Source organism: Bidens hawaiensis, unplaced genomic scaffold, assembly GCF_021521415.1.
Source record: "Bidens hawaiensis isolate Kalapana, Puna unplaced genomic scaffold, B.hawaiensis_p1.1 tig00012815_1, whole genome shotgun sequence".
Taxonomy (NCBI): Eukaryota; Viridiplantae; Streptophyta; class Magnoliopsida; order Asterales; family Asteraceae; genus Bidens; species Bidens hawaiensis.
In genome coordinates, this window is record NW_027492067.1 from 317,061 (window position 1) to 330,719 (window position 13,659).

Sequence of the window (13,659 nt, forward strand, 5' to 3'; positions counted from 1 at the left end):
GCAAAGTATTTATTGTGAACCAAGCTTTATATTATTCACGAAGTATTTGGGATTTGCTTAGAGTGTCACAATCACTCGTTTTATGGGTTTTCATCTAGATAAGATCTAGCCCCACCATCCTAATCAATGATGTAGGATTCACCTAAGATTACATGTAAAGGCACCAATTGTTGGATGTAAATTCGGAATTTAAGTCACAAGTCGGGAAACTTGAGAGACCAATATTGACAAGTAGATCATAGTTGGTAATGTATCAAAATTGTATTGTAATTATAATTGATAATGTCTTGGATAGCAAGTTAGGTTAGCCTATATAAACCAAATCATGGTTAGGCATTATAAAATGTGTGAAATGCAACCTATTTACTATGATCATGTCATTTGAATCACCGTTTGAGATAAGTTTTACAGTAGCCGACTCGTATCCTTTTTCGATCAACGCTTCTAAAACATCGATTTGAAACTCTTATAAAAACTTAACGACGATAAGTGTTTGTTAACGGAGATCCATTGAGACAAAAATAGTTGAAAGTTTGGACCGTTGGTAGTGATTTTTAAAGATGTGATTATTATCGGCTAATAAACAAAATATCAAATTATTATCTGCTAATACACAAATGGTAATGTTATTTATTTCCAATTTATCAAAAAAAAATTAAAAAAACAAAACAAAAAAGAGTACAATAATTTTAGAGAATAAGAAAACATTACTAGATCCGGTGCTATCAATGAGCATATATACTTTTATGTACATTGATATTATAAACATCAAGATAAAGAAAGCTTATTATCAAAATGAATGATTATATCAACGCAACTAAATGATTATGTAGTTTGAAAGTAATTAACTAAAAAGGAAAAATGAATAATTTTGGAGTTAATATTTAATTGGAAAATTAAGAATCCCAGGTTGGCATCGGCGGATTATTATTCGAACCACTCCATACAAGAATACGACTAAAAAATATGGATGTGATTAAGGAAAAGACGACTCAATTGTAGTGGATTTACAGGTATGAAAAAGATTCCCATCATATTCGATCATTCTTTTATTAAGTACAATTAGTTTTTTTTTGTACCTAGAGTGTTTATATCTTCTTTAAATTATAATACAGGTAAATTCACATAATATATCTACATAACTACATTCTAAAATGAAAAATATAGTAAAACTTATTAAATATATTAGTAAAAACATACGGTGTTTATAAACTTTATGAATTTCTCATCTTACATTATCCAAAAAAAACTAATTTATAAATTTATTTGGATTTCTATTCAATTTCATACGGGGAGAGAAAATTCGAACTATTAGGTTGTTCACTATGGAGGGGGGCTTTAAAGCCCCTCCAAAGTGCTACATCACCGCCACGTATGTACCGGGAGCTTCGAAACCCTTCTCCATTACGATTCGCAGCGGTTTAAAACATTTTTACCGCTCCATTATATATATATATATATATATATATACATGGATATGTACATGTATGAGAGAGGAAAAGAGAGAGAAAAACACATGGCCCCATCATAATTCCCTTTGTCGCCGCTCTTCACCACACCGCCCCTCTGCGTTGTTCCCCTCCTTTACCGACCCTAAACCGCCCTGGACCACGCCCATAGCGTGCAATCTTAGGGTGTGTGATAACCAAAGTCCAATCGGTCCAATGGTTGCCCGATGTTTTTTCATGTAGGATGTCGTGAATTCGAGTCTCGCTCGTGACAAAATTTCATACACGAGCCAGGTGTTTTTCTAAAGTAGGCCTTCATGCGATGAGTATCTCCTAGAATTGACGGTGGGCTGGGTCACTAACAATGTTTGCACTTGACGCGTGGGTGATATTTTCCTTTTGCCAATAAATATACTGGGTGACCATTGATATCCCACCACCCACCATTATGCTAGAGGTACTTGTATCACATTATCGTGGCCTATGAATTTGATAGGCATATTTTAGTGTAGCATGTACTAAAAATGACATTAAGCGTGTTAAATCAATCCCCACTATTCTATCAAGTTGTTGCGGGTTATGTGTCTACTTTCAATTTATAGTGAAAGAGACGCAATACATGAATGCTACTATCTTGCAAAGAATTTATCCAGAATAAGCTACACTAGTAAAAGCATTTACGTATTAACAAAATCTAAAGATGGTGGAATTTAAGTATCATCGTAAGTATGCAAGCGAGGATGCCTATAGAGTATTCGGTATCCACTGAGCTTAATGTAGATTTGTATGAGGTTCAACAAAAGTTTGAGTATAAAAATAATACAATTTAGTGAATGCATCCATACATCGTATAATACGAATGTAGATGATGAATACCGTGACAATTCATTAGCCTGATGATGATGAGATGGCTACCAATTTACGTAAATAGAGTCAGACATGTATAATGATAATCCCCTTATAGGCATCATGCCCATCCCCATAACTCCTAAGGGGGCGGTGTTAGGACTTGGGAGCATTATGATGTGTATTATAGCGCCTCATGACACATGCCCTCAATTTACATTAGACTAAAAAATGTTCAAAAGTTTATGTGATAAGAAAGCTCACCAGATCGAGACTTCAAAATGATTAATGGAGCATATATGGTCTCTTAACAATAATTATATTGATGTTATGTAATAATTAAATTTCTGTTAATTTTCGTTATGTTGGTTATTTATGTAAGTTTATTATATACGGCAAAACGTTTCACATGTCTCGTCCACTTCGTGCATAACATGAAAGTTAGTTCAAGTTCGACAAGTACTACTTAATGCTTAATTGCTTATCATTATGTCAAGTCTAGAAGACATACGTTGACCAGCTTGTATAGCTTAGATTAGATCTGGATCTTAATTGAGATATAAACTTTTATATTCTAAAATAAAATTTCACTAGCTACAACCATACATTGAAAATAATATATTTATATAACGTAAAACGGTGTGTAAAACCATATTGAAATTATTAAACACATTTTGGTACTTTGGACGACATGCAAAAATTACTTTTGTGCATTAAGCGATCTATATGGGCATATATGTGTACATATATGTTTTATTAAATTAAAAAGACAAAGTTTCCATTTTGTAGGCCGGATTCAGTGCACGAAAATTAAAAGAATGAATAATTTTGAAAAGGTTTTAATGTTTATTTGGGTGATAGGCAATAGTCACATGGTAAGTGACTTAAGCATTTGGCCTTTAATATAAGAATAATAATTATCAACAATCACATGATATGTGCCAACAAGTATTTGACATTAACGCTACGTTCTTTCAGTTTTTTATTATGTGGAAAACTAATATATAAAAATCAAAGAATTAAAATAAAGTCTTGTTTACAGTTAACTTCTTTTAATAGTGATATTCACCATTTGACTTTCCTCGCATACTTAAGACTAAGAAATGAAAACTAATAAATTATAATAAACTAACTTTGTTACTTTATTTTAAATATATATATAAAAGAAAACTTCCTATATTTTCGGAAGTCACCAGATTACTTTATTTGTAAATGAAGACTTCTTATACATTTAACCCGAATTTACAGGTATGAGTTTCACCAAATCCAGATAACCAATTGATGATACCCATGAATGTCCATTCCCCTCTAATAACCAAACATATGATGTGTTTCCATTCGTTTGCATATTTGCCTATTTGGGGTCGGGTTGATTTCTAACTTGACCTTTTAGGACTTTTTTGGTTAAGATTTTAGAAGTTCACATCACATCTATGATCTACCTACATTCACAAACTCCTAATTAATTTTTTAATAATTATTAAATGAAATTAAAAGCAGCCATTAAGCATATTTATTAGCCTTTTAAAACTCTCTTCATGTTTTTATGGTCACATTTTAACTATATCTTTGGACAACGAACTACGAAGGTGGGTTTGCATAAATCCATATAAATTTCGAAAGTAGTTTACAAATTGGAAGAAAAAAAATACTTTGCTTAACAAAGAGAAGTGTTTGTTAGTTGTTTTAAATGTTAAAATGATAATAAAAAGCATTACATAATAAATATACCGAAAATCCTCAAAATGGGATGAACTTGGTATATCAATAACAAAAATACCAATACCGAATTTAAGTGAGCATAATATTAAAAAGTCTACGCTTAAAATTAAAAAACAATTTGAAAAAGTTTTTATTTGAATCCATGTGATTTGTTGGTTTGATCTATTTGTATCCAATTCTCAAATTTTTAACGGTTTAACACTTTGAATCCTTTTCGTTTCAGTTTTAATTGTATGTATACAATTAACTAACACCATCAACTTATTCTGTTAACTTTTTATAAAAAGACATGAATACTCCTTTAATTAATAGTAGTTAATATTAATTTATTACAGTGTGGGACCCATAAATAACATACAAAACCACCACCATCCCTTTCGTAACATATTTTATTACTCATCATCTTGAACGACCCGTCACCACCACCACCACCACCTATCAAAACCACCACACAATGAAATCACCATTACACCCAACCCAATTTACAGGTCATCGGCGACATCAATGTCTTTTGTTACAAGTCAAACAGAAGAACTCAACCAAAAGACTAGTCTGATAGGTGAGGGAACCCATTTGGCTTATAAACTCCACATCAGTTGCCCATACAACCGATGTGGGACAAGTCTCATACCTTGCATTGGTTTCAGTCCGTAACAATGCACCCTCCTTAAGGGCCAACGTCCTCGTTGGTTACGGCCACGTTGGTCACGGCTGGCTCACTCCAGGCCACCACTCCGAGTCCTCGTTGGTCACGGCCACGTTGGTCACGGCTGGCTTCCTCCAGGCCACCACTCCGTGGGCCACCACTTCGAGGTTGGCTCTGATACCAATGTTACAAGCCAAACAGAAGAACTCAACCCAAAAGACTAGTCTGATAGGTGATGGAACCCATTTGGCTTATAAACCCACATCAGTTGCCCATACAACCGATGTGAGACAAGTCCCATACCTTGCATTGGTTTCAGTCCGTAACATCTTTTCACAAAAAGTTAACAGAATAAATGAAAGGTGTAAAGTCAATTATATACAAATGGTTAAAACTGAAAATTGCAAGGACTCAAATAGTTGAAGGTTAGTAAATGATATATAAAATTACAAATAGATGGAACCACCAAACCAGAAGGATTCAAACATAATTTGTTTTCAAATAATTTTGTTAATTCTTTTTCTTTCTTATAAATAACTAGATGGGCGTCCGCGCGATGTAGCAGGAAACAAAGACTTGGTAATCACGTAGCAAGTTTATGGGTGTTCATTGTTTGGTTTAAAGCCGTAAAACTGTTGAAATCGGTCATTGGTATGATTTAAGGGTTGATTTTTTTCTTTAGTTTTTGGCCAGCCGTTTTCAAATTTCAATGATTTGGTTTCGGTTTACGATGACAAAAAATTGTTACTAACAGTTTGGTTCACGGTTTAACTTGAAAACCATCAAAACCATACCGCAAACACCCCTACGCAACATGCTTTTTTTTACTAAAAAAAACTATAACAATATCAAACTCAAATTAAAGAGAAAAATATACTCGTTTTTATGGTACAAATTTTTCTAAAAAAATTTTAACGTACGAAAAAATTATTAACGTTTAAAAATCATGAGGGAGTTGAGTTAAAAGTGAAAATATAAATAAACATTAATAAAAGATTAAGAGTAATAATTGTAACTATACATTAAATTTACATAAAGTTGATTATACTTGAGGGGGGAAAGTTGTAACTATTTTAAAAGAAGTTATAAACACGTGAGTTTTGATGTTGTAATGACCTTTTTGTCCCTATTTAAACTTGTACTATGTGCTTCATTACTTGTAAATTACTTAAAAAGATGCGTCTTAATTTACCCTCATTTGGTGTATTGTATATAGTAAAGATTAAGGTATAACAAACTAATCTATACATACTTCTAGGTGTAGACAAGATATATCTTTATACATTTTTCGACATACAAAAGTAGGATGGCAATGGGTCGGGTTTGGGACGGGTCTAAGTATTCTCAGACCCGGACCCGATTATAAAACCCCGTCCCAGACCCGTCGGGTATTTATCGGGTAAATACCAATCGGGTATCGGGTATACCCGCGGGTTTCGGGTATACCCGTTAGTTTATTAAAAATACCCGTCGGGTATGTCCGACTCAAATCCCATCTGGTTTCTACCGGGTTTTGAAAATACTACATAAAAAAAATTATTTTTCTAGTTTCATGATACACTCAATTTAACAAAAAGAAAAAAATTATACCAAGAAATATATAAAAAAGATCTACGTAATTTATAGAGTATGAGTGAGTGGCGGGATGTAATACAATAGGATTATGTTCATTTCAGAAGTGATCTTAGTGCGTATATAATATAATTTTAATATTCATGGAGGACACACGAAGGACAGTTGAACACTAATACCATTTTTTTTATTGTTACTATGTGTGTGTGTGTGTGTGTATAATTATGTCGGGTATATATTTGGGTAAACGGGTCCATATTATCGGGTAATCGTGTGACATTCGTCAAATTTGAGTCACGATTTATATTAGTTTTGTAAACTTTTATTTTTGTAAAACCGATTCAACATTCTTAGAACCTTATTTAGTTATTATATAATATTAATATAGACTTCGATCTTGAATAAAACGATGTTTGTCATAATATAAAGTTGTTAAGAAAAACATAAGGGGTTTAAAATGACTTTCGTAAACTCGTTATAAACTTTGGAAACCTTTAAACTCGTGTTAAACAACGATTGAAACTTGGAGGGCTTGTTTTGAAAATATGCATTACATATACACACACCTAAACTAAAAACCTAAACCTAAACATCACATTAAAACATCACAAACGCCCTCTTTCTCTCTTGGCGTTTTCCGGCGTCTGGTGACATTCCGGCGACCTCCAACACCGATCTCCGGCCACCACGTTACTCCCTCCCCTTTTCTCCGACACCACCACCCCGTCTCCCCCTACCTCCGACCGTTTCCCTCTCTCTCTCTCCCTTTGGTCCGAAACCCCAGCCGCCGGCTACCCTCCTCACACTCCACTCGTTTTTCCGGCGACCGGAAGTCCGTCCGCCGTGCCACACCGCAACTCTCGTTATCTCCCTCTATCTCTTTGTCTCTCAATTTCTCGTATTTCTCTCTCTCTCTGCCTCGGGGACTGTTATTTTCTTCGTGTCCAACGGGTTCGGCTCGGTCCTTTCCGATATAGAGCCACGACTCGCGAACCTCTAAAAGGTATATAATTTGGGGTTTTGGTATTATGAGTTTTTCATAAATTGATCTCCAGATTTAAATGGTTAATAGTGGGTTGTGTATCGGTTATAGTTCTTGCTTTGGGTTGGATGGATATGGAGTTATTTTTTTTATTTGGGGAAATGGATATTGTATTTTTATTATGGGTTTAAATTAACGATTACTATTTTGGTTCGGTCGTTTTGTACGTTAGTTAATAAACTAGAGGTCTCGGGTTCGCAACTCATCCTAGACCAGTTTTGATATAATTTTTATACTTAACAAATTTATTGTTAATAATAGTATTAATATCAATATATAAGGATTATTAATAGTATTATTACATGTAACTTACTATTATATTTATTAATTGATATTATTATTATTATTATTATCATTATTATAAATATACAAGTTGTTATTAAAGTTATTAAAAATCATATTATCATTATCTATTAAAATCATTTTATTATCATTAATTATTAGCATAATATCATTATAGTTATTTTGTGAACTCATTTAGAAATCGAACCAACATCGGGTATGATATCATTATTTACTATCAACATTATTTATCATTATTAACATTTTTATCAACAACATTATAAGTAATACAAGATTTCTATTCTATAACTATTAATATTAGTATTATTAATAATAAATATTGTTATAATTATTATACAAATTTAGTATTATTAGTAATAGTCATTGTTATTATATTTAACTTATATATATATATATATAGATAGATAGATGAAAACATATTTTAAAATCATTATTATCATTTTTATCTTTAACATTAATAATATTATTATAAACTTTATTATCAATTCATTTTTATAAAACCGAACCCTTGATTTAAAAACCGTCTTGTCTCTTTTAATATTGGTTTAGCTATTTAAAAGCCCAATAAAATAATATTATTTTTATTCTAATTATTGATTATTGTACGAAAACTAACCGGTAACCCGATTAACAACCGAACCGTCTCGTCCAATGTTTCAAATGTAGTTTCAGTTAAAGTTCAAGTTCATTAATATATTTTATTTATTCATTTTCAATTAGCTTTCAAGTCGGATTTGTTTGTTTCGTTTACAAGCTTTCTATTTGTCGATCATTTATTATTTCCCGATTCGTCAATCGAGGTGAGTACTTTCATACCCCTTTTTCCATCTTTCGTTTTGGGTGACATTTCATACTTATCAAACTAAATGCTTTATTTACTTGAGTCTTAAACCCACAAACGTGATTGTATACTTGACTTGAATAATTGCTCGATTTGGTGTTCTATGCTTATTTGCCTATGTGTTTACAGCTTTTGGATGGTGGAACTATAAATCCTATACCATTTGGCAATGGCAAGGTGTCGTTAACGTAATGCAATTAACGATAACTATAAAATCCTAGACTACTTGGCAACCCCTTGTAGCTAGGTGGTGCTAATGTAAGCTTATTAGCAATTGTCAATAAAATCCTAGACTAATTGCCAATAGCTAGGTGTCGCTAACTTGTTTAGCGATAACTATTTTATCCAGGTTTATAGCTCTTATTTATTGTTTTGTATACTAGTTTTGTGGCTTTTCATACTATATACTATTGTTGCTCAAACTTATGAATTGCTCACCAACCTTTGTGTTGACAAACTTTATTTTATGAAATGTTACAGGTTTGACTATTGTTGACTCAAGTACTTGACGAAAACGTTACAAAGACTATTAGGATATTAGTAAAACGAACAATATATTTGCTACTCGTATTTAACTTGGTTGTGTGAATGAGATGTGTTGTTTATTGATTTGTTGAACTAAAATGAGTTGAATAAATATTGTCACTTTAAATAGTGTCTTGTGTATTTGTTCAATCACGTTGCACCCCGGCATGTTCCCCCGCCTTTGGTCGGGGTGTGACAAATCGGGTATATTAGAAATCCCAGACCCGTCCAGACCCGCGAAAAAATTAAAAACTAAACCCAGACCCGTCTCATACCCTAATGAGACGGGTAAGACCCGTCCCAATTATGTCGGGTATCAGGTATTCTTATCGGGTTCGGGTTTCACTACCATCCCTATCTAAAATTAAATAAACCTATGCTATTTTATATATTTAGGTAGCTGTACGTAAATGCAATATTTGGTATAGACATAAAAGATATGAACATGTAGGTTTAAACAGTAAAGGAAATGCAATGAGGGTATTCATTTCAATGCCAATTATGGTATTAATGTAAGCAACAATAACTAGGGTCGTTGGTATCAAGTAGCTTACATTTCACTTGTTCAAATAAAATGAAGTTAACTCATTCAAAAAAAAAAAAAAAAAAAAGCTTAGATAACTCGTTGAAAATCAAATTGTTTGTAAACGATTCAGCTTGACTCTGATTCTGAGTTCAAGCCGAACCTTAGCCATACTTGATTCGACTCAAACACCACTACGTTGATCAAATTATTTACAATTTAATAAATAACTATTTTAAATTTTATTAAGAAAAAGAGTAACATTTTTCACTTTTAATGTGACTTTTGGTCACTTTTGGGTGAGGGTTTGGTGGGTGTTTTTTCATTGCTTAGTATACTAATAGTAAAGGACAATTATTTGTTTCAACTAACCCAAAAGTTACTCACTTATGTGGTATCCAACTGGAAGTGTGTTTCTTGTAAATCCAATTTGGTAGGTTTTTTGTTTGGGAAGCAACTTTGCATAATGTTTTTATCCTTTTTAGCAACAAATAAATATAAAATATAATATATAGTTGAATTAATTATCAACTTTTTGTCTCTAGAATGTGGGTTAGCATGTCCTATTCTTTGGGGGTGGGGGGCATAGAAGAAGGGGCATTAATGTATAAGGTGAAATGTCCTTTTTGTTCTATTTTGTGACGTATGAAACAAAAATACACACTAGTTTTTCAAACAAAGTGGTTTTCTAAATACGGAAAATTTGTTGTTAAGTGAGAATGATGTTTTCAAGAAAGGGGTTGTTCAGTACAAAATAAGAATACATTTATATAATAACAATTTCAACTAAACTTAGATTGTGGTTTTATACTTTGTGGAGCTAGAGTGGTATAATTAATAATCCTCTCAAGTTTTGTAATCATATATTTTTAAACCTTAAACTTTTGTAACAATTGTAAAATTCAAGATATGTTCTTAAGCAACCTACATATACGTAGAAACCTTAATCTTTTATAACAAAGTTTGTGACTCTACACCTGAACCGACCTCTTTATTGTACTTTTGAAACATTCAAAAAGACCCCCCCACCCCACCCCCACACAACACGAGGGGTGAAAATACTAGTGTTTATATAATTATAAATCAAAATAGCAAGATTTTTAACTCAATGTTAAATTGTTTTTCCACCCCTTTTTTAAAAATAATTTAACAAATTTATTTTATCAATCTATCATTCCGCTTTAAGCATCGACCGGTGGTTTAAATAAAAAAAAATCTATAAACATCGACGATATCTCATGCACTATTTTCAACATCGATGTCATAATTATATCTTATTCCATCCATCTACATGATATTATCTTCAGTTTAACTAATTACAAATGTTCTTAATTTGTATTGATTAAGCACAAACACTCGTTATGGTTTCTGTTATATTATCCTCCTTGTTGTAAGTGAAAATCCTTATCGTATAGCATGTGCAACTCAAGTTGGCTCAAGTACAACTATTACTTAGTACAATTGTGTGTGAATTTCTATCACTTGTTAAAAATGTTCTTAGATCTCGATATTTTATTAGCCGGTATAACTTTTTTGGTGTTGATGGAAGTATATTTTGTCATCATAATTTCTAACAATATTAATTGATAATTTCTATATGTATAACTAAAACTAGTTTTTATCTCCCGTATTACAGGGGTTGTTTTATATTATTTGTTTCTAATATTTATTTATTTTTTGAATATTTATTTTTTTATTATATGAAAGTACATAATATACTTATCGTTTGATGATAAATTGTTTCATAAATAAATAAGATGTTATAACCCGGTTTAAAAGCTATATGGGTTTGATGAAACCCAAAACTCGTTTATTTTTTTTACTATAAAATTGGATTTTTAATTATAAATAATATATATCTTTTTTTAAATAAATCATAAATTATTTTTTAGTATATTCCTACTTTATGAGATTTTTATATTAAATATTTGGTGAGATTAGTTTTTAATTTAATGAGATGTTATAACCCGTTTAAGAAATATCTGGGTTTGATAAGACCCATACCTGTGAATTCGGGTCAAATGCATGAGAAGCCTCCATTTAAAAATAAAGCAAATCTGGTGACCCAAAAAAAAGAGGGAACGATCACATCGCGACACATAGGATTTTTTTTGTTTTCGTTTATACCCCGTATTACGGGGGGTTGTTTTATATTGTTTGTTCAAATATTTATTTATATTTTGAATTTATATTTTTTTATTGTATGAAAGTTAATAATATACTTATGGTTTGATGATAAATTGTTTACAAATAAATGAGATGTTATAACCCGGTTTTAAAGTTATATGGTTTTGATGAGACCTGAGACCCGTTTATTTTTTTTACTATAAAATTGGTTTTTTTAATTATAAATAATATTTATGAAAGTTAATAATATACTTATGGTTTGATGGGACCCAAGACCCGTTTATTTTTTTTTACTATCAAATTGGTTTTTTAATTTAAATAATATATATATATATATATATATATATATATATATATATATATATATATATCTTTTTTAAAATAAATAATCTATTATTTTTTAGTATATTCTATTTTATAGGATTTTTACATCAATAATTTGGTGAGAATAATTATTTATTTAATGAGATGTTATAACTCGTTTAAGAAATATCTGGGTTTGGTAAGACCCATACCCATGAATTCGGGTCAAATGCATGAAAAACCTCCATTTAAAAATCAAGCAAATATGGTGACTCAAAAAAGAGGAAACGACCACATTGTGACACGTAGGATTTTTATGTCTTCATTTATATATATTATAGATTATATAAAGTGTGATCATGTTTGAGAGGCTTATCTCTTAGTTCATGTAGTTTTGACACTCGTTTTTTAAATTTTTAAGGGCTCTACGTACAAATTGAGTTATGGACATTGAAAACGGTCTTGATGTCGAAGCTTCTAAACAACATATAGTATATTTAATCTAATTACACACGTGTAAAATTACCAACAAAATTAGTATTATTATAAATTTTCTTCTAGTAACAGATAATCAACATATAGTGGTAGTGGTATGCAATATTCTAAAACCTAACAAGATGACAAAAAATGAGTTGACAATATTCAGCAAAGGAAACATTAGGTAGCGTTTATTATGTTTATTATGTAAAAATGATATGCGAAAGAAAATGAACAATGACATGGGATCACCAATTATACAAATAATCTCATTCTTTAAATGCATTAAAATCATTTATCTACCTCCTGTTTTTTTTCATCTATTCCCTTTTCGTCATATTTTGTCGACATCGTCACCTGTCGTCACCACCTCTGCCATCATTGTCACTGTCACCTGACCACCACCACCATCATTGCAATCATCACCTCCGTTGCCGCTGCCGGCAACAACGATAGCCACCAGCCCCATCACTACTGTCAAGGCTGCCCACCACCATCATTGACCCACCACCGTCGCAACCACCACTACCACTTGACCATCACCGCCGCCACCATTACCATTTTCTTATATTAATAAATTTTCTTTATATTGTGACAACGCTATTTTTGTTGCTTGTATAAAAATTAACTTGGAAAAAAGGTTATCACAATGAGAACAATTTTCTTTATATTGTGACAACGCTATTTTTATATTAATGTCACTTTTTATTTTTACCGGATATGATAATATAAAAGTTAATTTTATTTCCTTAGATTAACCAAATATGACAATATAATTAAAACGATTCATTTTATTTCTTATTTCTTGATCCATTATATTATTTTGTTAACTTTATTTCATTGGCCACTCTATTATCCCATACTTCTCATGTAACATGACAAAGTACGTTACCTTTAAATGATTACCACCAATTATAACTTGGAAAAAAGGTTGATTTTCCTTTTTGAGATAAATCTCCTAGAGATCCCATTGAAAAGCATAAATCCTACCAACACGAATTTAAATAATTATTATCAAATCTCTAACACCAACTTTTAAATTTCATCGTTATTCCTAATTATTTGACACCCACGACTAAAGTACACATACTGTCATAAATATATATGTTTAATTGTGAACTACAAAATTCATATTTAATTTATGACAATTAAATAAGTTATCTCTAACTTTATGATTCATAAAACTTATTAATCTACTCTCACCTAAAATTTACGAGTGCATTAAATCGTACAAGTATTTAAAGTATTAAGATAATAAGATGAAATGAATCTCGGTTAAACTTC